At 38.4% G+C, this 26094-nt stretch overlaps 1 long non-coding RNA gene and 1 pseudogene across 4 annotated transcripts in view; both read right to left on the reverse strand.

The window, feature by feature from the left end:
* Window positions 1–1036: 1036 nt before the first annotated feature.
* Window positions 1037–26094, reverse strand: part of LOC128315234 (uncharacterized) — a 597865-nt gene continuing 572807 nt past the window's right edge. For all 4 annotated transcript variants that reach the window (XR_008297800.1, XR_008297802.1, XR_008297801.1 and 1 more), the window contains 3 exons: window positions 24922–25053; window positions 3044–3961; window positions 1037–2807 (listed from right to left, as the gene is read on the reverse strand). This is a non-coding gene — a long non-coding RNA (uncharacterized LOC128315234). The remainder of the gene's footprint in view (window positions 2808–3043; window positions 3962–24921; window positions 25054–26094) is intronic.
* Window positions 22151–24883, reverse strand: LOC106973868 (ras-GEF domain-containing family member 1A-like; annotated as a pseudogene).

Raw genomic sequence — 26094 nt, forward strand, 5'->3', positions numbered from 1 at the left:
TAAATGAGTGAACCTCGGGGAGGGTGCTGGGCAAATAGAGGGCCCCAGGAAACTTCTTTTGATAGGTGTTGATTCTGACCAGAGGTTCTCTTTGAGATCTCCTCCTCTCTAAAATGGATGTTAGGATTTCCCTTCCAAGGATGTTGTGGAATTAAATGAGAGTGACTTAAGCAAAATACCTAGATATAGTACATAATAAATGAGTGCTATCATTACTTACATCAAATCCTCATGCAGAGAATTCAAGGCGTGTCTCCTGATTGAGACAGTTTAGACCTTTTAGCTAATACATTATAAATGATGAGGTGAAGTCACAGTGTTGATTTCCCAAACAAGATATATCAATCCTCTCTTGTAACAACATCCTTTTTTGCAATAACTTTGCTTTTTATGCCACATTATTGACACACAGATTTTGTGAGATGAATATTGATGCTGCGGATCCTCTCCATGTTTTAAAGCATAACTGACCATTTGATTTTAATCTGATGCTTTCAATGTGTCAGTAAGTGTTGGTAAGATGCTAACATTTTTCTTTAGAGACTGGGAAAATTAACCTGTGCTGAGCAATTTGCTTGAGGTTTATGGAGAAGTATGTAGTTGGAAGTGAAAGCTCTATCCCTCTCTTTGCACATAGAAGAAAATGTCAGCCCTTGTGATGGAAATGGGAAAAGACTGGGGCTGGTTCTGGGCTGTAGAGAAGGAGATGCTTCTTTAGCCAAGAGAAGCCATTATCAAGGAGTAAATGTGGGTTAGATTTTCATAGAGACCCAAGAAACTAGGCAGAACTTGAGGTATAGGGCAAAGATTGATAACAGAGATATGTATAGAATACCTTCATCCTAACAGAAACATGGGCAAGAGTTAGGAGTAAGGAATATGCATCTCTACTCTGAGCTGGCAGCCATGACTAAAGGAGGCAGGCATGGGGCGGAAGGCACATACTCTGGAACTCTGTGTAGTGTCCAGTGATGGCACAGTTTCTGTTGATGGTGTAGAGACCACACATCTACAGACCTTCTTATGTGATACTTGGGTCAATGTCCTTTGCACAGCCTTCCCAGGAGAAGAATCCAGTAGGCAAAGTCTGCCCTCAGCAACCTGAGCCTTCTCATCTGTGCCTTTTTGCCCCTACTCTGAGATGCTTCTACCTTGTCTTCCTTCAGGATCACAGTACTAACCCCACCCATGTAAAACATGGGCTCAGAGAAGGGATAGTCCTGTCCACCCAGATATCCATTTTTACTGTCTACTGACAGGGATGTTGTTGCCTTCACCACCCAATTAGACGGATCAGTAAATAATTTGGGAAAACAGCAGTTCAACACCTGGTAGGATATTATTTAAAACCCAGTCCCAGATTTAAAGGTTTTTATAAAAACTTGCCATCTCAAAAGTATCTCTGCCCTCAACCTGCTGGTGGTCAGCAGGAGTCTGGCTCCCTTCCAGCTGAAGACACCAAACCTCCCAATAAAGAAGCAGCTCACACCACCATCACTCAGCCATCCCCCCAGCATGAAATATTCTAGCACCACTTTAGTAAACTCATAGCCAGTGGAGGGAGCCATGCCAGAGTGGAAAGACAGGTCCAGAACCATGGTTTTTACCTTGGCTGTATATCAGAATACCTGGGGAAGAATAAAAAAATATATAGTCTCCTGACTCTACTTCAGAACTAGTAAATCACAATCTTTTGTAGTTGGTCCTTAGCACCTTCATTTGTAAAAAGATCCCTGGATAACTTAATGCACATTTCATCTTTGGAAATTCAATCTAGGTCAAAAGACCTTGAGTAGACCTTGTAGCAACCAGAAAAGCACCAGCTTTTTTGGCCTCTAATTCAATCTAAGCCATGCTATTTTCAGAGTTTGAGAGATGCAGCAAGGCTACTTGATGTGTGATGCCAGTACAAAGTGGTGTTGAGCATCTCAGCATGTTTTATCTGGAGGCCCCACTCCTTCTTCCATGGGCACAAACAAGAGAGGAAAACCACAGATACTGAATTTTATATTTGATTCCAAATCTGTAAAGTGTTTGAATTAAAAGAACACTGCTAGAAATAGAAAAACAAAACAAAACAAAAACACCTAAATATCCTTTAGTAGGGAGAGGTTGATTAAGTTGTGGTATCTCCATACAATAGAAAGAATGTCAAGTGATACTGAGTAAATACATTTATAAATCTAAAAGGATGACATAATATACTGTAGATGGGAAAATAAACATTACACATAGCATGACCAATATCTGCTCAGAACGACATATACATGCATACATACGTGCAGATACAGATTGCAACCAAATCTTAAAAAAATATTACAAAATGTTTACTATGGTCATTTCCGAGTAAGGACACTCTGGGTGACTTTTGTTCATTCCTTTCCATTATTGTCTGACTCTTGAAAGGAACGTGCATTATTTGCAGACTTCAAAACAATGAAAGAAAGTACCACAAAGACACAATGAGCTCATGCTCTCAGCGTCTCTCACCTCAACTACCATGGTAGCTTCTCACATGTCTCCATCTCATAAGTTTTCAATATGACATCATCAATATCTTACAATGCAGACCAGGTAGTATCCATCCTCTCCAACTTCAGCAACTTCTCATTAGATACCAAATGAGGTCCAGCTCATGTCATTTGGGTTTACTCCTGATCTTCCTTCAAGGCTGTTTCTCTCTTGAACTGCTGGATCCCTCCCACCATGCCCGAGTCAGAGCACTCCTAGTACTACCAGCACACAAATATTTTCAATGCTGGGTGGCTTTCCTACATTTTTTTTTTCTTTTTACCTTTCCAATTACACTTACTCTTCTTTTTAAAATTTTTTTTTCAACGTTTATTTATTTTTGGGACAGAGAGAGACAGAGCATGAACGGGGGAGGGGCAGAGAGAGAGGGAGACACTGAATCGGAAACAGGCTCCAGGCTCTGAGCCTTCAGCCCAGAGCCCGACGCGGGGCTCGAACTCACAGACCGCAAGATCGTGACCTGGCTGAAGTCGGACGCTTAACCGACTGCGCCACCCAGGCGCCCCTACACTTACTCTTCAATAGTTGCTCAGAAATTGCCACCTACATCAGGCCTCCCACTGACACCCTCAGATTTAATGGCCCCTTCCACCACACCTACACTGTATGTTGGTTGAACCTCCAGGTGCCACCTATTTTTATTCTTTCTTGTTTATTGTTTACAGCTTTACTTCCACTGGGGGATAAAGGCTCCTGGAGCAAAGTCAGCTTCCTGTTCACCTTTGGATCTTTCATTGTTCCCAGCTCAGTGTACTGCAGATTACATTCACCCAATAAAAAACACGTTAAATAAAGCCTGAAATGTCAATAACCCAAATAACAATATCGTTCCTAAAGTCTATAGGTTTGGAGAAATTGAATCACTCCTACATTTCTGGTGGCAATGTAAGATGGTTCACCCTCTCTGGAAAATAGTTGGGCAGTTTCTTATAAACCTGAACAGGCAACTACCATATGATCCAACATTTATAGTCCTGGGTATTTAAGCCCAAGAAATGAAAACTTAAATTTACACCAAAACTTCGTATAGTAGTCCCCCTCATCCACAAGGGTTATGTTCCAAGATCATAGTATCAAAAATAGTATAAAAAACTATATATGTAGGATGCTTTTCCTATACTACATGCCTGTGATAAAGTTTAATCTATAAATTAGGTATAGTTAGATTAACAACAATAACTAATAATAAAATAGAATGATTATAACAGCATGCTACGACAAAAGTTACGTGAATGTGGTTTCTCAAAATATTTTATTGCACTGTACTCACCCTTCTTGTGATGCTGGGAGATGATTAGACGCCTACATGGCAGGATGAAATGAGGTGAATGACACAGGCACTATGATGAGCGTTAGACTACCATTGACCTTATGGCTGTACTTTAGAAGGAGGATCATCTGCTTCCAGACCGTGCTTGACCTTAGGTAACTGAAACCAGGAAAAGCAAAACCACGCATAAGGGAGGACTGCTGTGTTAACTATACTTTCTAGTTTCTGTATCTGATGTTCTGACATCTGGAGCTTTGCTGCCTGGGGAAGGACTGCCCCTCCCATGGGTGGTTAGGTTTGTAGATTCCTAGAGGTAGCAGAGCACTTTCCCAGAAGCCTGCCTTTTATTGTGCAAACAAACCAATCCAAAGCCCAAATCTCTGACCGGCCATAAGTGCTGCTCTTAACACTTCTGAGACTCTATTCTCCGGTGGGGCCAGGCATCAAGCCGACTCTGCAGCCTGGAGCCCACTAAAATTATTCAAATGAGCCAGTCTTAACCGGGTTCATTGCTTAAATTACCTTGCTCATTCCTTCCCACAAAAACTACAGTAAAGGCCTTTCTGTGGTTTCCCAGCTCTTTCTCTCTGCCTGCAGCTGACCTTAGTGTTCTCTTATGTGACCCTGCAGGCATGGTGTGCTCCTGTCCTCACGGGAACTATGAGTAACAAGGAGTCTTTTCAATGGCAATGTCTCCTGATCTGTTGGCCTCATCATACTTGAATGAAACAAAACCCCAGGTAGGTTTTAATGCAAATCTATACATGATAACCCCAAACTGGAAATACACCAGATATCCTTCAAAGAGTAAATGGTTAAACGAACTGTACTAGACCCATACCATGAAATATTTCTCAGAATAAAAAGGAATGAACTATCAATAAATACAACAACTTGGATGGATTTCCAGAGAATTTATGCTGAGTGAAAAAAGCCAATCCCAAAAGTTACATACTTTATAATTCCATTGATATAACATTCTTGAAGTGACAAAATTATGAAAAAGACAGATGAGTGGTTCCCAGGGATCAGGGTGTGGAAGCGGGGCAGGAAAGAGGTGGGTATGGACAGAAAAGGCAACATAAAAGATTCCTGTGGTGATGATATTGTTCTGTATCTTGACTGTAGCAGTATCAAGATCCTACCTGTGATATTGTACTTTATCAATGAGAAAGGTTACCACTGGGGAAAACTGGGCAAAGGGTACACAATTGTATATGAATCTATAATTACATCAAAATTTAAAAAGTAATTAATATAAAATTATAGTATTACACTTAGAATCTAAGAGATGTGTTCAAAGATATCAATAAATAGCCCATAGAATCTTTTAGTAAACTTGATCATCTATCCAAAGTCACTCACTGACAAATAAATTCTGCTCCTTGCTATAACACACATTTCTAGACCAAACGATAACTATGCACTTAAAACATATACACACATACACACACTATAAAATATTGCTTATAGTCATAGGTCTTCATAGGACAAGGAGAAGAAATATTAAGGAAATTACCCACAAATCATGTCACAGCATCTGTTGTGGAAGAAAACTTAAGAAGAACAATAATATATAGAAGTGACTAATAGTATCAAAGTGATTATTTGTTATACATTTACTTTAAAAGGAATCATTGATGATGAGATTAACATATTCAACCAAAGATTTTAATTAGGAAGAGATAATCATCATAACTATAATCAAGAGACCAAGTAAGGCCATGATACATAGGGAGTTACAAATAATAATCATAAGCCAAATTATCTACAAGGATACTGTGCTTATATGTCCAACATCCCATCGAAGTCATGTTCAAGGCAAAATGTATGCTTGTGAATATCAATCAAATCAAAATTAAATGAATGCCAGATGATTAAAATATGGAACAGTGACAGGAGATAGTTGCAGGAAGTGATGAGAAGGCCACCAAACAATCCTGTAAAACAGGAGCCTGAAGTAGGAGCAAGGCCCAAGAGTGGGATACTGACAAAGATCCAGCTTTCTGAAATGGAAGGATGAAGGCCGTGAGGGTCTATTCATAGGACATGAGAAAAGCCCATGGAAATTGGCAAAAGACATTAAAAAAATGTACGCTCCAGTGGGCAGTGAATGGCCCTCCACTTTATTGCCTGTGAATGAAACAGAAATGGGGAAGTGGGTACAGAAGCAGTACCAGGAAGTAAGTTCAATGACAGCTCTCCCAGATGTTGTTACCCCTCCTCCAGGAGGCGCGTTTCTCTGTTAATCTGGTACTTACGTGTGACACACACCACTGTAAGAAGATTCTACCCCTTTCCAATAATAGCTAGAGACATATGCCCATACTGAGCATGAAAGGAGGGGAATTTGTGACCGTCTGAGACAGATAGCAGCTGACCTGTAAAAAAATTCAGTGACTTCCCTTGGGTGACAAGAGGACTGGGATGTGTAATGCTGATTAAGGGAAAATATCTTAAGGCTCAATTCCTTCCTATTCTATTATGCCAACCTTAGATTCATTTGCAATTAAAGTGAAAGACCTCCAGAGTTGTTTTGCAATGGATAGCAGCTACGATATAGGAAGTTTGGCCTTCTTGGAGAGATTTTCTGAAGAAAGTCAAATTTCCAGGATCTATTCATCTGTGAGGACTATTGTAACAAAATACCACAATCTGGGTGGCATAAGCAACAGAAATTTATTCTCTCATGGTTGTGGGGGCTGGAAGAAGTCCAAAAGCAAAGTATTAGCAGGGCTGTTTCTCTGGGGACTATGGGGCAAGAATCTATTCCAGGCTTTTCTCCTTGGCTTGTAGATGGCTGTATTCTCTCCATGTCTCTTCTTATCATTTTCCCTATATGTGTGCCTCTGTGTCCAAATTTCACCTTTTTTAAGGACACCAGTCGTATTGGATTAAAGCCTATCTTGAACTTGATTACCCCTGTAACAGCACTATCTACAAATAAGGTCATATTCTGAGGTATAAGAGAATGATTTTACCTGTTGGATTCACAGGCAAAGGGAGGCAGCCTCTATCTGGAGGTTCCCCTGGGGCTATCCCCCTGACATGGCCACCAGTTACTCCTTTTGAAAAGCAGCTATTAATTTGTTTCTGGGTTTTTCTGGACACCTGACATCTGAACATCCCACAAATAAAGGCCTTATTACTCCTACATGAAATTCACATTTTAGGGTGGGTGAACTCAGACTCAATAACAAAGTGGAAAGGGCCCATAAATCTTCCTGGCCAAATGGAAATGATAACCTGTGGCATCTTGGCTTTACATGGAAAGGTGGTAGCTATCTCCAGGGGAAGAATTTTTTTTTCTAAAAACGTGGGCCTAGTTCACTGTAGTTCAGCTAAGCTAAAACATGATGGTGCCCGCTGGCCTACTCCGACTATTCAAGGTCAGCATCAGCTATGCAGAAGAAAATTGGAAGTGGTGGGCAGAACCCAAGCCATTTTCAGAACTCTAGACACTATTCTCCTTGATGAACCTTGTTATATTTTTACTGACTCTTGTTTTATTGCCAATTACTTATTTCATCTGCCACCTGGACAATAAGGCTAGCAGGTTAAAGATACCCCTCTTTGGAACTGAGGACTATGGAGACAAATCATGGCTGCTAGTCAAAATGTGTAGGTCCCTCAGGTAGGTGACCCCTGTAAAAGTCTGCTCTCTGATGAGATTGCCTAGGATCAAACTGTTTGCCAAGCCTATACCACCCTGATCACTACAACCTGACCGTCAACACTCTGGGCATGGAAAGAGACTGAGCACAAACCAAAGGACTCTACATCTCTAATGCAGAAGCTGTCGCTGGATTCCTGACTTGGGACTCTTTCCAAAACTGACCTGTTTGCCTTGGGTTGATGGAGGTGACATTACATGGAATAGTATCCCTGCCTGCTTTTGGTAGACTGACTGCATAAAACTTTTGAATCTCTTTCAAGGCCATCAGTGGTGCCTCACCACTGTTGACACTCTTTCTCCATCTGTGCGTTGCCTTTCACACTCGAATACTATATTTTGATGAGTCGAAGTGTTTACATTTGATGAACTCCAATTTATTAATGTTTCACACTTAGAACTTAATGTATGTTGTTTATTCAACAGTATTTGACCACAAAACAGCAATTTTGTATGGTTCAACCTAATAATATGGTTTAACTACATGAATATGTCCTATATATTAATTCATTTAATTTTCACAAAAAACCATTGGGAGGAAATCCCCATTTTACAGAGGGTGAAACTGAAGAAAGAGACTAAATAACTTCCCTGACCTCATACAATTAATTAATGACAGAGGAAGATTCAAACACTGGTGATGTGGCTCTCAGGTCTGTACTCAGACACAATCCTGTATCACATGTCCCATCTGGTGCTGAAGTATCAATTAATATGTCTCTCTCTCTCTCTCTCTAGTCTATGGACTCCTTGAAGGGAAAACTGCTTGCTTGCCTTTGTAGCCCTTACACCCAGCACAGTACCTTGCACATGGTCAATGTCAATAAATACTTGAGGAACAAATAGATAAACAAATGGGGAGGTCTCCACCAATGCCACCATCAGGGACTGCTCATTTGACATTTCAGAGGCAATGATCATGTTCTTTCAGACTTGATACATTTGTACAGTGTACCTGCTGGTCTTTAAACATACATCAGGTTTTCTGGAACTATTCTTTTTCAGATCCTTCCTCTTTAAATAAAGCATTGAATATCATAATACAGATCTTCCTGAGTAATATAGTCATTGCAAGTGGGGGTCTCTGACTTATATGATTGAAGAAAATCCTATTGCAGAAGATCCTAAGTATTAAAAAACATATCTCAAGGACAAAACAATGGTGCTTTTAAAAGATTACAAAAATTATATATGATTCTCCCAATTCTTCTAGAGAACCGTTTCCACTCTATCAAAAAAAAAACTGCCTATCTACTATTATATCTAGTCATATATATTATATATATATAATATGTATATAAGTGGATATAATGCAACACAGCTACAAAGAAATTATTTTGTGGGATACTTGCAATATTATGATTATGATTATTACTATAATTATTAAAAAATTCATCAAACATATTTGGAAGAATCTCACCATCTCTCTTTATAATCCAACACCATTATTTGAAAAAAAAAAGGCCTCGTTCACTTTTGGAATTGTTGCATGCTACACTAACACACTCATTTAAGGGAGAAAACTTATGAGTTACCCCTAGGCAGTTCAGTGACAATGCAGATGAATTATGTTATAATTTTTGGTAATTAGCATTCATAAAAACAGGAACATCCTTTACATAGAGTCAACTTTAAAACTCCTTCTCAGATTTAAAGCCTCTAAATAAATCACCTCTAATTTGTGCCTTATAGCTGAATTCCTGTTGTGATTTACCAATTCTAACTCACGTCAGCCTTGGTGCAAGGATATTTTGCAGAAATGTTAGCTTTGCTACATAAGTTAAATATTGCTGTAAGTGGGGTTTGCTGGAGTCAGATCTGACTGTTTTTGTAATAATATAATTTCATTAGTTCTTAGTAGTGCTTGTCAAGATATGTTACAGCTATTTGATCTGATATAAAATAAAGCCCTTATCCTAATTTATATTTGGCTTTGAGAGAACAATTTCTTCACCACATAGGTAGCATGTAGGTGAATACATATTTCTTGTAAATAAGTAACTAGAAGAACACCTAGGAAATGTTTTACAAAACTAACTCATTCTTTTTCATAATATTTGGGCCTTTTAAATAAAAGGTACCTTGAAAATTCCAGATGTTGCTACTATTATTATAGTCATTTAAATTACTAGAAGTAATATATCATATTAATTGCTCTTAATGAGGATTATAAATAATTACAATAAAAATTAATTGCCCTTCATAGAGTGAGTTGCATTTTGTAATATTTCTGGATAGGTATGGTTGGAAACACAATTACTTTCTCCAAAAATGCAATACAAAACATATTTTTTGATCAGCACATCAAAATGTCCTGCAACCAAACACTGTGTATGGATAATTCACTCCCAGCCATATTTTGGGATGATATCTTATGGATGTTTCTGCTAAAAGAGAAACACACAAATATTGTGTTATACTACATTTTCATCCAAAAGTCAGAGTGATAGTGAAAATAACTAGAAACATAAGCTACAGAGACATGTATGGAATTCCAGGATTTCTGTATTAAAGAATAAGTAAGACTCTCCAGATAAAGTCCTGACTACCCACTTAGTTTTAAATGCACATGTTGGACTCCAGTCCTAGAAATTCTGACATAATGGCTCCTAAACTGCATTTTTTTGTCTGTTTGCTTCAAGTTTTATTTAAATTCTAGTTAGTTAACATATAGTATAATACAATATTAGTTTCAGGAATAGAATTTAGGGATTCATCACTTATATAAAACACCAGTGCTTATCACAAGTGCCATCCTTAATACCCATCACCCATTTAGTCCATCCCCCTGCATTTTTGAGAGGTACCTCACAAGATCCCAGCAAAGGATTTCTCATACCACTCTATGAAAAACGTGACCTGGAAAGACTGAAGTATCAGGCAGGTTGCCAAGATAGAGACTCTAACATGTAGAGGGAGGCTGAAAACTGGTTATCAGAGGCAGATCACAACATCAGGGCTAGGCTGGAAGAGATGCCCTCAAGGTTGGGTTAAAGTTCAATTTTTGTTCACATCCAAGATCAAATTGGTCTTAATGAGTAGGGTGGGGCTGAAGCTATAGGCACGAATGCAAGTGGTCCTGGTTGAAGACAGAAAAAAAAGCCCAAGAGGCTAGAACACAGGCAGTTTCTCTCACTTGGTGCTTCTCTCACTTCCATCTCCTGGATACTCTGCAGCCAAATGGAATATGGCTCTCCCCTCTCAAATCAGCCAAGACTTTGGGTGTGGAGAAGAACCATTATCTCTCTCTCTCTTTTTTTTTTTTATTTTTTTTTAATTTACATCTAAGTTAGCATGTAGTGCAACAATGATTTCAGGAGTAGATTCCTTAATGCCCCTTACCCATTTAGCCCATCCCCCGTCCTGCAACCCCTCCAATAACCCTCTGTTTGTTCTCCATATTTAAGAGTCTCTTTTGTTTTGTCCACCTCATTGTTTTTATATTATTTTTGTTTCCCTTCCCTTATGTTCATCTTTTTTGTCTCTTAAAGTCCTCATATGAGTGAAATCATTTGATTTTTGTCTTTCTCTGACTAATTTCACTTAGCATAATACCCTCCAGTTCCATCGACGTAGTTGCAAATGGCAAGATTTCATTCTTTTCCATTGCTGAGTAATACTCCATTGTATATAAATATACCACATCTTCTTTATTCATTCATCCATCAATGGACATCTGGGCTCTTTCCATACTTTGGCTATTGTTGATAGTGCTGCTATAAACATTGGGGTGCATGTGCCCCTTCAAAACAGCATAACTGTATCCCTTGGATAAATACCTAGTAGTGCAATTGCTGGGTCGTAGGGTAGTTCTATTTTTAATTTTTTGAGGAACCTCCATACTGCTTTCCAGAATGACTACACAAGTCTGCATTCCCACCAGAAATGGAAAAGAGATCCTCTTTCTCCGCATCCTCGCCAACATCAGTTGTTGGCTGAGTTGTTAATGTTGTCCATTCTGACAGGTGTGAGGTGTTATCTCATTGTGGTTTTGATTTGTATTTCCCTGATGATGAGTGATGTTGAACATTTTTTCATGTGTCCATTGGCCATCTGGATGTCTTCTGTGGAGCCATTGTCTCTCTTCTTAAACTTGATGGGATAAGCTCTGATACAGGAAGATTATCTGAAAAGATGTCAAGTGGAAACAAAGGATGCAGAGGGTAGAACTACCTGGGGCTAGGATTATGGGGACATACAAGATAACTCTCTGGAATTACCAGTAAAGTTGACTTCTGCTCTGCCAAATGTCACATCTCTGAGTAAAATGATTTCCTGGAATTCACTTAAAGGAAGGAGTATAGCTGCATTAGAAATCAGTGATTTCCAGTTTAGCTGACCATCAAGACCCAAGACGCATTAAAATTTCTCCCCAAGAGATTCTCATTTTAGTAAATTTTAGGTAGAGATTAAGAATATGTGTTTTTAAATAGTGTCCCAGTTAGTTCTTATATGCATCCAGAGCTGGGAACCACTGTACCAAAACACATCAGAAAGTTAACATATGCCTTAATTCTGTCTTTATTTGATGAAGAATTTATAGCTTGCAGATTCTAATAATTAATTCTATGCTTATTAATTACTACAGCCAATTGTGCAATGTTCCATGAGTGTTTGAAATGTTAGTGTTTTCGTGAGCTCAGTCATAATTCAAGTTGAATTATTTTAACTAGAGTCCATCAACAATCTCTAAATTAGTATTCTGTGAGTGTGTTGCTATTTCTGTCTCACCCAATCATCTGAGAGGACAACTACAGTGTGACTAAAATTTTAGCATCAGACAATAGTTTCCAGAAAGGGAACAGACAAGGTCTACAGAAAAACACAAGATCCAAGGAAAGAACCCCTGGCAGCCCCAAGGCCCAGTGAAAGTGTGATCTTTAGCAAAATGCCAAATTGTAAAGTGTAGACTTCACATAGTATATTCCCTGTAGGATAATGAAGCCTTCATTAGGAGGGGGGAAATGAGTGACATGGAGTGAGAAGATAGTGGCAAGGTTGACACCAGTAATGACCACTGGCTTTCTTTAGAATTTTTCCTTAGTTAAGAGGCGATGGTAAAGCAGAGGGAGAGGGAGACAGCCAGGAAACAGACTTTTGTTTTTCTGTCTGAAAGAAAGAAATGCTATGGCCAAGGTAGCTGTGTTCTTGAGCTAATTATAAGAGCCGAAGACACAATAAATAATATTTCATTTTCAAAGGGCCAGACAGATATTAAAAGCTCACTGAGCAGAGATCTGAAGCAAAAGGGCATCAAACCACTTGATTTTTGGTTACTTTTGGCATAGACTGTAAAGTCATGTTATTCTTGGAAAAATGATGCAGCAGTTGAGAGAAAAGGGTTCTATTGAGAACAGAATTTCCCCTGAAATTGTCTTTTTTTTTTTTTGCAACTGCTAATTACTCCCTTCCCTCAACCTGCTAAACCCATCTATATCCACATAGTTACTACAGGCTTTCTCTGATGATATAATATTACCCTGCCCCCTGATTACATGTGATTGGTCCAAGGGTGGGCATCTGACCCAAGCTGAGTAAATCATTCTGAGTATTTGGAATGTGTCTTTGGGATTCTTGCTCATTTTAGCTGCTTGCTTGAAAAGAAGTGATGAATTCCTGAGAAATGAATACAGAAACCACTTCTCATCACAACTAGAAAACAGAGAAATGAAGGCTGTGATATGAGAAAAGAAAGATGTGGATGTGAAAAGAGAAGCAAAGACAAAATGTCAAAAAAAAATGTCAGTGGCAATATACATCCCTATACGAATTATTCTTCAGGTTTGGACATGCTATTCTACTTCATGCTAGTCTCTATTAGCCTTTCATTATTGCAATCAAGAGATCTCTAAACAAAGTCGAGGAGAAATGCCAAAGGATGGGCCAAAGAGACCAAAGTCAAATGCCCAGGAAAGAGATGGGACTCTGAAATTACCAGAGAATTGCACTCCTAAACAAAGTAGGTTGAGTAGGACTGACATCAAATGTCAAGTAAAATTATTACTGGAAAGTAAAAAGGAATAATCAGGGTGAAGCCACTTATGGGGAATCAACACTAAGAAGTTTTGTTACCAAAGGGTTGGCCAGATTTGAAAGGCTTCAGATAGATACAGTTGATTGAGGTAAGCAAGGTTCAGCATCCACATCTAAAAATCCACACACAACTTCTGACTGGAGCAGAGGAAAATGTGCTATGTTCAGTTTTTAGAAGCTCTTGATACCAGTAAAATAGAAAGAAGAAACTCCCATATGGGGTTTATATGCTAATCTTTGCTATGGCTGATATCTTTTGGTTTATCTATCTCTTTTTTTTATATACACATAAAAAAGATACTTGGTGGTATCATATGTATTCGTTAATATTGAGTTGCGTCTATTTTTGAACATGGTGATAGGAGGATAATGAAAGCATAGGAGTTATTAGCAGCCTTCTAGGGATGGACCTTGAAGATTCAAAGTGGTCATCGATAACACATGTCTCTGAAGGTATGTGTCACAGATGGTCCAATTTAATCTTGTTGTATAAATTTATCTGGTACTAAGAAGACCAAAATAGTTCTGTGGATTATGGAGAAGTTTAATATCAACATGTATTTAATCTTCATTCCTAGAGATTATTGTTATTTTAACCACTATGTTGATGTGCTGAGAATACCTAAGGTGATCAGTTGTAGTAACAAATCAATGAAGTTAATAAGATATCTAAACTTAAATAAATGGATATTGTCTGTTGATGGACAAAAACATCTCTTAGACTTTAAGTGAAGAAGAATCATTGTGATAAAGTGTTGTTAAACCAGATCATTTCATAGGTCTAATATTATGTACTTGATCTCTAAGTTTACTGAGAAAATATCCTAAGATGAATATATGCTATGTAAAGTTATTTTAGGATGAAAGAGTATTGAATTGGGGTAATGAAGAGTAAGGATAAAAATTCTAGTTTTTCAGTCATAATGAGTTCAAGCAGCCCGACTCTCTGAACTTCGATTTCTTTAAATAAGATTATATTATCTTTTCTCCCACCTTAAAAGGGTGCAGTGAGGAAGCCAAATAACACTGGGGAAAGCTTTTTGCCAAAATGAGAAACAAATACAAATAAATGAAGAAAGAAGAAGAGCCCCTCCTCCAAAAAGGTCTCTACGTTTCCAGCTAACAACCAAGACTAAAACTGCTAGAAAATAAGAATGGAAACAAACAAAAAACAAACAAACAAACAAACAAAACTGGGAATCCACAAATGGCTACAGAGGTAGACAGAAAAGGAAGAGCTCTTGTGATGTTACTTCAGATGTGCCAAAGTGTCTCCTCTGATTAAAACCAAAATAAGAAAAGGAGACCTTGTCTTCTTACTTACTAATTCCCCAAGTCTCCAAGATGAAATCTATACCCACTTGTTAAAATGCATTGCCAATGTAAGAAATAACCTTTATTAGTCATTTACGACTTAGTTTAAATAAGTTAGTATGGGTTGTTGGGTGCCTACTGTGCATATGAACACAATTAAGCTACAAAGAGCTACAAAGAAGAATACAATACAGTTCTTGCTTTCAAGGAGCTAACAAGCCCAATGGGAGAATCAAATTCATATGTAAAAAGTTACAATATGTAATATGATCAACTCTATAATAGAAGTACAACCTTCAGAAAGACAAGCAGAAGAGAGGCAGAGCTGGGGAAAGCTTTTCTTAGAATAGACTTTCAAGTTGAAGGTAAGAGAAAGAAAGGAACTGGCATGAGGAAATTAGATATTTCAGAAAAGAATCCATAAAATGTAGAACAGTAACAGAAAGGGAAAACAGAGCATTTGGGCGGGGGCGGGGGGAGACATTGCTTTGTCAGTAGTAATATCACTGGTAACTTGAGGATAAATTCTGGAATATTTAGGTTATAAGCTATTCCAGAGTTCTTTTCTAGGTTCTATCACTGCCTGCTCAGCCACAAAAGAAAATAATGGCAAAAAAAGTTTTCAAAAGGAGAGCGGGCAAATTGTGGGTAACTGTATTTCTGAAAGCTGAAAATTTTAGTTGAAATGAAGAAATCCAACAGGAAGTGAATGCCTGGCTAGCAAGGAAGGGAGAGGAGCCCAATTTCCATAACACGGAGGGGCCCTATGTTCATTAAGGGGGTTCAAATGCCCAGATCTCCTTTTGCCTGAAATTTTCCCAGGTACTTATGGTCACAGCAGGACAATAATCTTCAAAAATCAAAAAACTGTATGCTAATGAACACCACTGCTTTCTTTTTGGTTGACTATCTTATAAGAATAACTGTCATTTTTCTCAGATGACTTGCACTTAATTTTCACATCAGGTAAAACCCACTGACATCACCTCCATTTCATAGTTGGTCATATGGAATCCTATTGCTACCACAAACTAGCTAAGAATTCATGGAACTTCTCTTTAGTGGCCCACATGCAAGTGTCCCAATTTCTAGTCTCTTATAATAATTTCCTTGCTGAGTTGCCAGATTTTTATACCTCCTTGCTTTTCAATTTCACATATAATTTTTCTTGGATAAAAGAGGAAAGCCCTAGAGGATTCTCCTTGTTCTCTACTGCTTCAAGAAAATAGAATTTTAAAATAGCTATAGTTTGCCCAATGGAGAGAGAGACAAGTAACTTACAAACAGTTACAGCTCTTCGAAAGATCCTAGCAGTGTACTCATTATTTGCGTTCAAGTTTAAAAAAAAAATTGCAGAGCAAATAGAACTTACATCCATCTGAGGTAAAACATTTCATTATATTTTATTATCCCCCAATCAATTCCTAAAGCAATGTGTGAATTAAAATGTTTTACCCAGCATTTTCAAGAAACCAATTTAAAATTACACAGCTTATAACAAATTGCCAGAAATATTGCAAGCACCCATTAATTTACTCCAAACCAATTAAACTCTACATTAATACATGCAGTAATACACATGCACTTGTTCCTAATTTCCTTTTGTAATTAAGCATGGGTACAAGGAATAGTTTCACTTGACAAAGAACTTTAATCCCCTTGTTTGATCTTCCCTTGTCCTCTCTGGCCTCTACTACAAAGCGGCAAAGGTCACTTTTTCCGTCATTGCCCATCTTCTTTCATTTACAAGACCAATTTCCTTTAAATATTCAAATATACTACATAGTGAGTTTCTAGGTATTCCGAAATTGCCTTATAGTTGGGGGACATTCCATCCTTGAATCAACAGAAAGGAGCTCCCAGAAGGCTAATGGAAAGTATATATAAGTGTTCCAGAATTTAACGTCAACAGTATGGGGAAAACAAATGCAAACTTCTCTAGTTTATAGTCAAGATCAGCGTGGATTAGTCAGGGTTCTTCAGAGGAACAGAAGCAAAAGATTGGATGATGCCCACCCACACTGGTGAGGATATTCCACTCTATTGAGTCCACTGGTTCAAATGCTAACCTCACCTGAAAGACTCCTACAGACACACCCAGAAATAATGTTTAATCTGTGCACCTCGTGGCCAAATTTACACACAAAATTAACAATCATAAGTCCACGTCTCGTCAACTTGACACCCATGTGCATCTTCTTAAACCATATTTAATCTTCAAATAAAGACAATAACAAGGTCATAATTCCACCTAACATTATATAACTGTCCTGTGCACAATCAAAAACTCACAAATTCCTGCCCCAGAAGAGAAGGTAAAGTCCTTGATTCATGTTTTCTATTCTCTTTGACATCCTATAACTTAAATACTATGATTTAAGATTAGCAATACTTAAATGCTATGATATAAAGTTAATATATCTTATTTTATATAAGTAAATAAAAGAACAAAGGAAAAAATTATATACATATATGTATGTGTGTGTGCGTATATGTATATATATGCACACACACATACACACACACAGATTCAAAGAACATACACACACACACCACATAAGTGTATTCATAGAAAAATAAAGAGTAAATATTCATGAAAATCACAGTCTTCATTTCTGTAATGGGTCATATGGTCATAGCTGCTATTTAGAACTATTGTCTTCCACTACTCGTTCTGTATTCCTTTTGCCTTCAAGCACCTCAACTGGTCATGGTTCTTTACCCAGTAGGGTGACCCTAATCTTTGTTCCTGCAGTCTGAGTCATCAGCAGTCCTGCCTGGATTGGGTGGTGGTAATTTTTCATTGGTCTTAATCTGGGCCTGGCAATATTAAGAGATGCCTTAAGGGATGTCATATAGCCCGGACATACTCTTCCTTATCACTGTTGTGGAATAGCAGTCCAATCTCTTTTTGGTAGTCAGAATCAGTCAGCTGAGCCAACCTGTTAATTCCCTCCAAAATCCAGAGAGGCACTATAGGTTACATGCCTGTTTTGGGGTGGTAAAAGGGTCTGATGCAAAAACTTACCTTTCACCTTGGAAGGAATATCTCTACATGCCCCACACCACTGGACCTTAGAAGTTTCACTGATATTAAAGGCCCATGAATTTTAGTTAGATTTATTTCATACTCTCTGACAAAAAATGTCTTACAACAAGGTTACAGTACTTGCTACCTCTTGCTCACTAGGCCCAATCAGTATGCTATCATCCATGTAATGGACTGGGGGGTGATATCTTTCGGAAGGGAAAATAGATCAAGATCCCTGCAAACTAAATTATAACACCAGGAGAGTGAAGAGTTGATGTACCCCTGAGATAGTACAGCGTATTGCTGGATTTACCAACTGAAAAAAAAAAACTGCTTTTGGCAGACATTATGGACAGAGATGGAGAAAAAGACATTTGCCAGATCAATCGCTATCTATTAGGTATCAGGGAATGTGTTAATTTCTTTAAGCAATAAAACTACATCTGGCTAAAGCAGCTGCGATCAGAGCCACCAATTGGTTAAATTTCAATAACCCACTGGTCATTCTCCACAATCCGCCTGTCTTGTGCATGTCTTCTGCAAAATGGGAGAGTTGAAGGGAGATGTGGTGGGAAACACCAGCCCTGCATCCTTCAAATCCTTAATGGTGGCACTAACCTTTTGCAATCCCTCCAGGAACATGGTATTGCTTTTAATCTACTATTTTGCTAGGGAAGGACAGTTCTAGTGGCTTCCCCTTGTCCTTTTTCACCATGATAGTCTTTATTCTATAGGTCAGGGAACCAATGTGGGGTTTCTGCCAGCTTTTCAGTATGTCTGTTCCAACTATGCATTCTAGAACTGGGGAAATATCACAAGATAGATTCAGGGATCCACCACTGTAAGATAGACCTGTGCTAAAATTCCACTGATCATCTGATATCCAAAAGCTCCATCTCTGACTGGTGGGGCCACAATAATGGCTTAGAGTCTCCTGGAATTAGTGTTAGTTCAGAGCCTTTGTCCAATAATCCCCAAATGTCTGATTATTTCCTTTCAGAGGGTTACCAGAGGGTTACCCTGGTAAAAGGCCATAGTTCCTTTTGGGGATGGCTGAGAGAAATATTAGTAGTATACATTTTCAGTAGTGTACTGAAGTCATACCTCAAGGGGATCCAGCTTCCCCTTCATTCAAATTTTTCTGGGTGTGGAAACTGGCTCATGTCCGGGAATTGATTGAAGGGACATGGCTTTCTGTTCTTATGATTCAGGTTAGACTTGTTTACTTGACCTAGAACTTTTCCACTTGTACAGATCAAGTAAGAATTTAGCAGGCTTTCTAGCTATTTCATTTCTAGAGACATCATGATCAATTAGCCAGTACCATAGGTCTGTGTGAGTCAGAATATTCTGATTGCTGCTTTGACTCTGATGTCCATTATAGTAACCACACCTACCTTGCCTGTGATGGTTGAGTACCACCACTTGGCCCTTTCCACCCTGGGATCTAGTTAATGACCTTGCATTGAGGTTTCCCAATTCAGTGACTGCAGTGCCCACTGTGAGGTCTGGTGTACAGAGAAGACTAATCACAGAGATTTTCAAGGACACCAGGGCTCCCCTTACAAATTTATTCATCACAGTCCTGCTGAAATATATGTCTTCTGGACCCTCCTAATTTCGGTAAGTCACTCTTAAATGGTAAATCTACTCTCTAACACTGTAATGTCCCTAAGCCTTTGGATCCCTTCCTCTACAAAGCATGTCTGGTATTTCCACTCACTCACGGGGTCATCTCTTGATCCGTGTTTCAGCCAACCAACCAAAGAAACTATTAGAGTCCTTTCTAAACTCCCTGAATTACAGCATTAAATGCATAATCTGCTTTATGAACCTGTGCCAATAAATATAGCTTGATCCCACTTTCTGTTCCTTCCACCATTGTCCTACATCTTTAGTATCTATTCCCACAAGTCCCCTAGATTTCTGTCTATATAAATTAGAAAAGTTAGCCAGATGTAATACACCTTCTCATTGGTCACACAGAATACCTCATCTTTGGGACCTGCTGGTACTTGAATCTAGTTATAGGTCTAGAAGCAAAGAGGGGTGGTTGGATGGATTCTGAGGAGATTCAGCATTGTCATGCATGTCAAATACCTTAAGGGAAGCCATTACAGTTTTCCCAGGGAATGTAGGGTTAATCTGGTCAGTCAGGGGTGGAAAGACCAACACCACTGTGGATGACAAGGCCCACTAGAGGTGGGAATGCCACTGTGAGGAGTGAGGGGGTGAGGAGGCCCACTCTGCTGGAGATGGGGAGACTTCCTCCACTGGTAAGGAAGAATTACCAGAATTTAGAGACTCAATGTCCTCAGCTTCAGCAGAATCTTCACACAACCTCATCCCAGCTTATGATCCCATTCTTGCCCATTCAATGTCCTCACTTTAATAGTAGACACCCTGTGAGGCTGGGAGTTCAAGTTGCATTGTAATTTAACAAGTCACAGGATGAGGTTCTACATTTGGTTTTTAGCAGCTTCAGCTCTGTAGCTACAGGTGATAAGGGTCTTTCCAGGAATGCATAGTAGCTCTTAGGTCATTTGTGAAGAGCTTGAGCTGGGAATTTAAATCTCTGAACTCCTCCTTTTCTTTTGCTACTCTGTCAATAATATTAGGAGCAATCAGTCAATGTCATTATATTCATTAATTTTTCAAAAATGTTCAGAAGTTCCATATACTATGTCACCTAGCTCCTTGTTTCTTATAAATAAGTGATTTATGCAGATGTTTTGCATATCTCTATAACAGTTTACACTGTGGATTATAAGTGCTCTCTCCATACTGGAAAGAGAGTCATTAGCATCTTTAAACCTAATTAGATTAGAGAAACAATTCCATACTCTTGGTACCAAAATTGTATTAGTCTATGTTCTTCAAAGAAACAAAAGTCATAGGATATATCTACCCATCTATTTATCTAATAATAGACATATCTATCATATCTATCTATAAAATTTTATCATCTATCAAAAGAGAGAGAGATTTATTATGAGGAATTGGCTCATGTAATTTTCAAGGCTGAGAAGTCCTATGATCTGCCATCTGCAAACTGGAGATCCAAGAAACCTGATGGTCTGAGTCCAACTACCTGAGAACCAGGAGAGCATATGTTGTAAATCCTAGTCTAAGGGCCAGAGAAGATGAATTGAGAGGAGAGGAGAGGAGAGGAGAGGAGAGGAGAGGAGAGGAGAGGAGAGGAGAGGAGAGGAGAGGAGAGGAGGGGAGAGGAGAGGAGGAGAGGAGAGGAGAGGAGAGGAGAGGAGAGGAGAGGAGAGGAGAGGAGAGGAGAGGAGAGGAGAGGAGATGAGATATTCCACTTCAAACAGTAAGGCAGGAAATAGGTATGAAAAGGGGAAGAATTCCTCCTTCCTCAAGCGTTTTCTCTATCCAGGCCCTCCAGGGATTGGATGATGCCCACCTATGTTGAGAAGGGCAATTCACTTTGCTAAGTCCATTGATTCAAATACTAATCTCATCTGGATATGCCCTCACAGACACAGCCAGATATAATGTTTAATCTGGGCACCCTGTGGCCAGTCAAGTTGACACATAAAACTAGTTATCACAAATTAATATACCATTCTGAGCTTTATATTTTCAATTGTGTATAAAAATTGACCTCCAACTCAGGATATTTAATATCCTTCTGAAATCCATTGAAATATAAAGATTACCAATTATAGAAGAGCTACCATGTTAATCCTTAATTTCTAATTGCCTTCTAAAAATTCTTATTTGAGTCAAAAACAAGAATATTGAAATTTCTACAAAAACCAATTTGAGTAAATTTGTCATCCTAAGGAAGTCTCAGGTATTTAGTAAAGAGAAATAATGGTATTGAGCTCCTACTATGTCCTGTGCTCTTTAAGTGGATTTTCTTATTTAGTTTTCACACACACACACACACACACACACACACACACACTAATAAGGAAAAAATAACTAATATTTGGAAAGTTTCATAATTTGCCACTGTCAGTTTGGAGCAGAGTTTTTCAAACCTAGCTCTAATCCCAAAGTTGTGTTTTTTACATAATAGAAACCTTCTACCCAAAGAAACAACTCTATTTGTGGAATGTTAGTGCCCATACATATATAAACATCTCATATACTTAAGTAAAAATATTCACTCTATTGTTTTTCCACTTGACATTATGGCATGAACATTTATGCATATAGGCTCTAAAATGTTAAAAGTTAACATCTTTCTAATGCTTTTTCTTGGTAGTATACTTTAATTTCTTTAATTTAATTTAAACGGTTTCCAAATTCTTTTCATCATTGATTAGGCATAAGTAAGGTATTCATTCCCTTAGATTTTGATTTCTATTGAGCTATTTCTTTAAGATATAGTTTTAGTTGTGAAATTCATGGGAATAAAAGATATGAGTATCTATATAGCTCTTACTACACTGACCCTTTTTTTTTCTCAACCAGGTGCACTAATTTAAAATGAAATATTGCTACTTTTAAAAGGAGACACTGTCAACACTCACATTCTACAATGGGAATAACATCAAGCTTCAGGGATTTATCACTCAAATTGTTGTTGTGAATTGCCCTTGAAAAGGATAGTGACAGACCTCCTCCCCTACCCTGAATTATATTACATCCGAGAGGACTGAAATGGTCATTAATTTTTAATATTATCTCTTCTCAGGGAAGAGCATAATGAATTTTCCTTAGACATTCTTATAGGATTGAAATCCTAGAAATTCTGGGAAGATTTCAGGGTATCTATAGTGAGCTCTGAAAAATGTTAACCAAGTTTCCAGATGAGAGTAGGTAACAGAAAAAACAGTAAATATTAAACTACCTACAATATCAATTCCTACCATAATAACAACTAATAATGCCTGTACAATGCTTTCCTGTTTAGACAGTTTCTTCCCATATGTTTGATCTCGGGTGAGGAAGAATAGATTACACTGGAATGAGGTTTGTGAGATACAGAAAATCGTGTGCCAGGGATAAGATTTGTGCCTTTGTCCTTACTGAAGTTAACAGTCTCATTGCATTAAAAATACATCATCACATTAAAAACTATGTCCCAAAGAAGGTAACATTAAATATCTAACAAGTAAAATATATGATATATCAAAATATAAAAGAAGGAGAGTTTAATTATTCTGGACTTGAGTAATCAGAGTAGTCAGTATGGCTGAGGTATGGAAACTCCTTTTCAGAGAAGTTATATATGATAAGTATCAGGAAGTTAAACTTTCATTGCATTCTGGCCCTTCTCCAGCCTTCCCATCATCACCTCAGTGTACTTTATTCAGGCCTTTAGGAGTATCCTGAGGAGTTTCCTTTATGAAGGTCAGTCAAGTTCTGGAACCTCACACTTCCTTGTCTATCTCTGGAAGTAGAAGCTTTTAGTGAAGGTTTAGTAGAAACTGTTTTTTTTAATGCATGAAATAATTACCTTTTTTTTCCATAAAAGTCATATACAGAATGGACCCCAACCAGTAAGGACTCCTCATCTCAACCTCTTTAATCAAGATTAAAACTCAGTGCATGTGTGTACTTCATCCAGCATCTGCAGGCTGCATCCATGCCTTCAGGCTCTGTTAAGGAGAGTCATCCTAAGAGTCTTCCAGCTATCCTTCTCGATGTGGTTTTCAGGACCTTCACTTTCAAAGGAGATGATGAAGAGAGCTTCCTCGCTCCAGATAGGTGCCGTGAGCAGGTAGTTCTGAATCTTCTTGTCCTTCTCGAAGGGACAATCTACCTGAGTCCATGTCATGAACTCATGGATTTGTCTGGAGATTTCCCTAAATTCCTTGAAGTTAACATGCCCATTGGGCAAGTGATTGGTATGGATTTTGTGCAGGAAGTAAATGTCCTTAACGAAAAGGTTGAATACAGGGATAACAATCTTCTCTCTGCTGTTTTTGGCCATCTGGGGCCTTTGTGTGGCCCCCTGCAGGGCCGTGCGGTAGTTGCAGAAGTTGCTGGATGGGTCCATGTGGTGCTCCAAGATGTCAAACTTGGCCATCTTGACTTTGGACCATGTTTTCTTAAGCCTTGCCACAGGACTGAGGTTCATGCCAGAGATGATGGCCATCATGGAGTTGAAATTCCCGATATTAAAGTGCTTCTGGGCCACAGCAAGAAAGAACTCTAGCATGTGGGTCCAGTGCTTCTTCCTCACCACCTGGCACACCTCAGTGGCCACTAGCATGCTAAGGCAGTTGAACCATTGTCACAGGCCTCCAGGCTATAGGTCTTGGTCAGGTCCCCTTGGCACTGGTGCTTGTCCCGAGAGTTCATGTGGCTGACGATCTGCATCAGATCCTCAGGGTGAATGCTATTGATCCTCTCCAGCTCAATATGAGTCAGCTGCTGGGCCAGCACCAGGGGGTCAAAGCACACACCCAGGATGTCCTTCTGAGTGGCTGGCGGCTTAGCCTTGAGGAAAGACCCTTTGTCCATGGCTGGTGAGTGAAGCTTTTCCCACAGCTCCTGAAGCTGGCTCTGGGCAGCCAGCTACAGCAGCAGGCTGTGTGTCATTTGGGAAATAGCCTTCTTCACTGTGCCATTCTCCTCGTCACACTGTGTGACCCGGTGGGTAATGGTCTTCGGTTCAACCATGGCCTTCTCATCCTGGAAGTCACAGAAGAAGGCCTCTGTCTACTCCTTTAACAGCTGCACAATCTTGGCTGAGAAGGACTTCAGCTTGGCCAAAGAGGTATGCCAATGATCCTCTACCACTCTGTAGCAAAGGATTTCTCCTGCATCGAAACCATCCATGTTTAAAAATCTTGCCCAGTCTGAGTGTAGAAAATAGCAAGCTACAAGGATGGATGGTGAAAGCAGCTATTGATTCAAGTAGACAGCTAAGTATGGCCATTCATTCAACCAATACTTATTGAGCACTAACAAGGCATCTGGAACTGGGTACTTAAACACATTACTGAGATATGAGGGAAAATGTAGTATTTGATTCCAAATATAAAACAGAATAAATTCATACAATTTATCCACAGTAAGAACAAAGAAAATTATTTATTCCAAACCCTTTGTCATGAATATCAAGTAACTAAGACACCAAAAGTCACTTACTCAATAGGTGGTTAGTATCAAAGCCAAATTTTAAAACCTAGATCATTTTATTCTTTGCCAATCCATCTTAGCCAAGGGTTCCAGGAAGACATTATCATCACCTTTCTTTATTGAAACTTTCAATCTTCTTCTCTGAAAGAAAACACAAAAAATGTCTTTCAGTGCACAAGTAGGCTTTATCTTTCTTCTTATTATTTTATTCCAAGACTATTAGTTTCTCACCATCTAATACTTATTCTTTAATGAAATGAACTTGAATAACTGGGTAAACATCTACAATGTTTAACAAACTATTGTCATACTTTAAATAATGGCAAAACTACCAAAGCTGTATTGTTCAATAAGAGAGCCATTGGCCACAATTTAAATTACATACAATTATCCACTTCCTCAGTTGTGGTAACTACATTTCACATGTTCAGTAGCCACATGTAGCCAGTGGCCACCATATTGAACAGTGCAAATATAGAACATTTCCATCATTGCAAAAAGCTCTATTGCAAAGTATCACATTAAAACAAAGAATCAGCTTCCCACCTGGCACTGTAAGGAATGAATTAAATTGCAAAATGCATTTTTTAATACATTCTGCCTTGAGTAATAAGATATTTACATAAGGATATGCGGGAAGAGAGATTTTACTGAGAAGCAGTACAAGAGAGATACAATCATATTGTGTTCTTCTGCTTTCCTGCTTGCAAACTAAATGCTTAAGTGGCATTCTTTGAATGCCTCAGATGCTCAGAATCTTTTCCTCCATATAACTAGATTTGAAATCTTTTCCATATGTCCTGTGAAATGGTTTATGTAGAAGTAACACGAATATTCACTATAGTATTCATTCTCTTACACATATTAAATATAAAACAAGTAAATAATATATACTAAAGAAAACACATATGATTATTTAGGAAGGAAAGTTATTTCCAAGTGGATATTCAAATGAAGAACTGTAAAAGAAAAGATAACACTTTTGACTGAAAATAGCAAATTGGGCACAGCCTATTTTCATATTAGAGAATTTTGGAGAAAATCATGGAAGCATAAAAATATTTTTATATAATAACATTTATAGTGGCAAAAATTTTTTTTTAAACTTAAATGGTCTTCAGGAAAATATTAACAAAATAAAATCATCACTTCCATACAAAATGATATTATATATACATAAAG

Source organism: Acinonyx jubatus, chromosome C2 (genome assembly GCF_027475565.1).
Source record: "Acinonyx jubatus isolate Ajub_Pintada_27869175 chromosome C2, VMU_Ajub_asm_v1.0, whole genome shotgun sequence".
NCBI lineage: Eukaryota > Metazoa > Chordata > Mammalia > Carnivora > Felidae > Acinonyx > Acinonyx jubatus.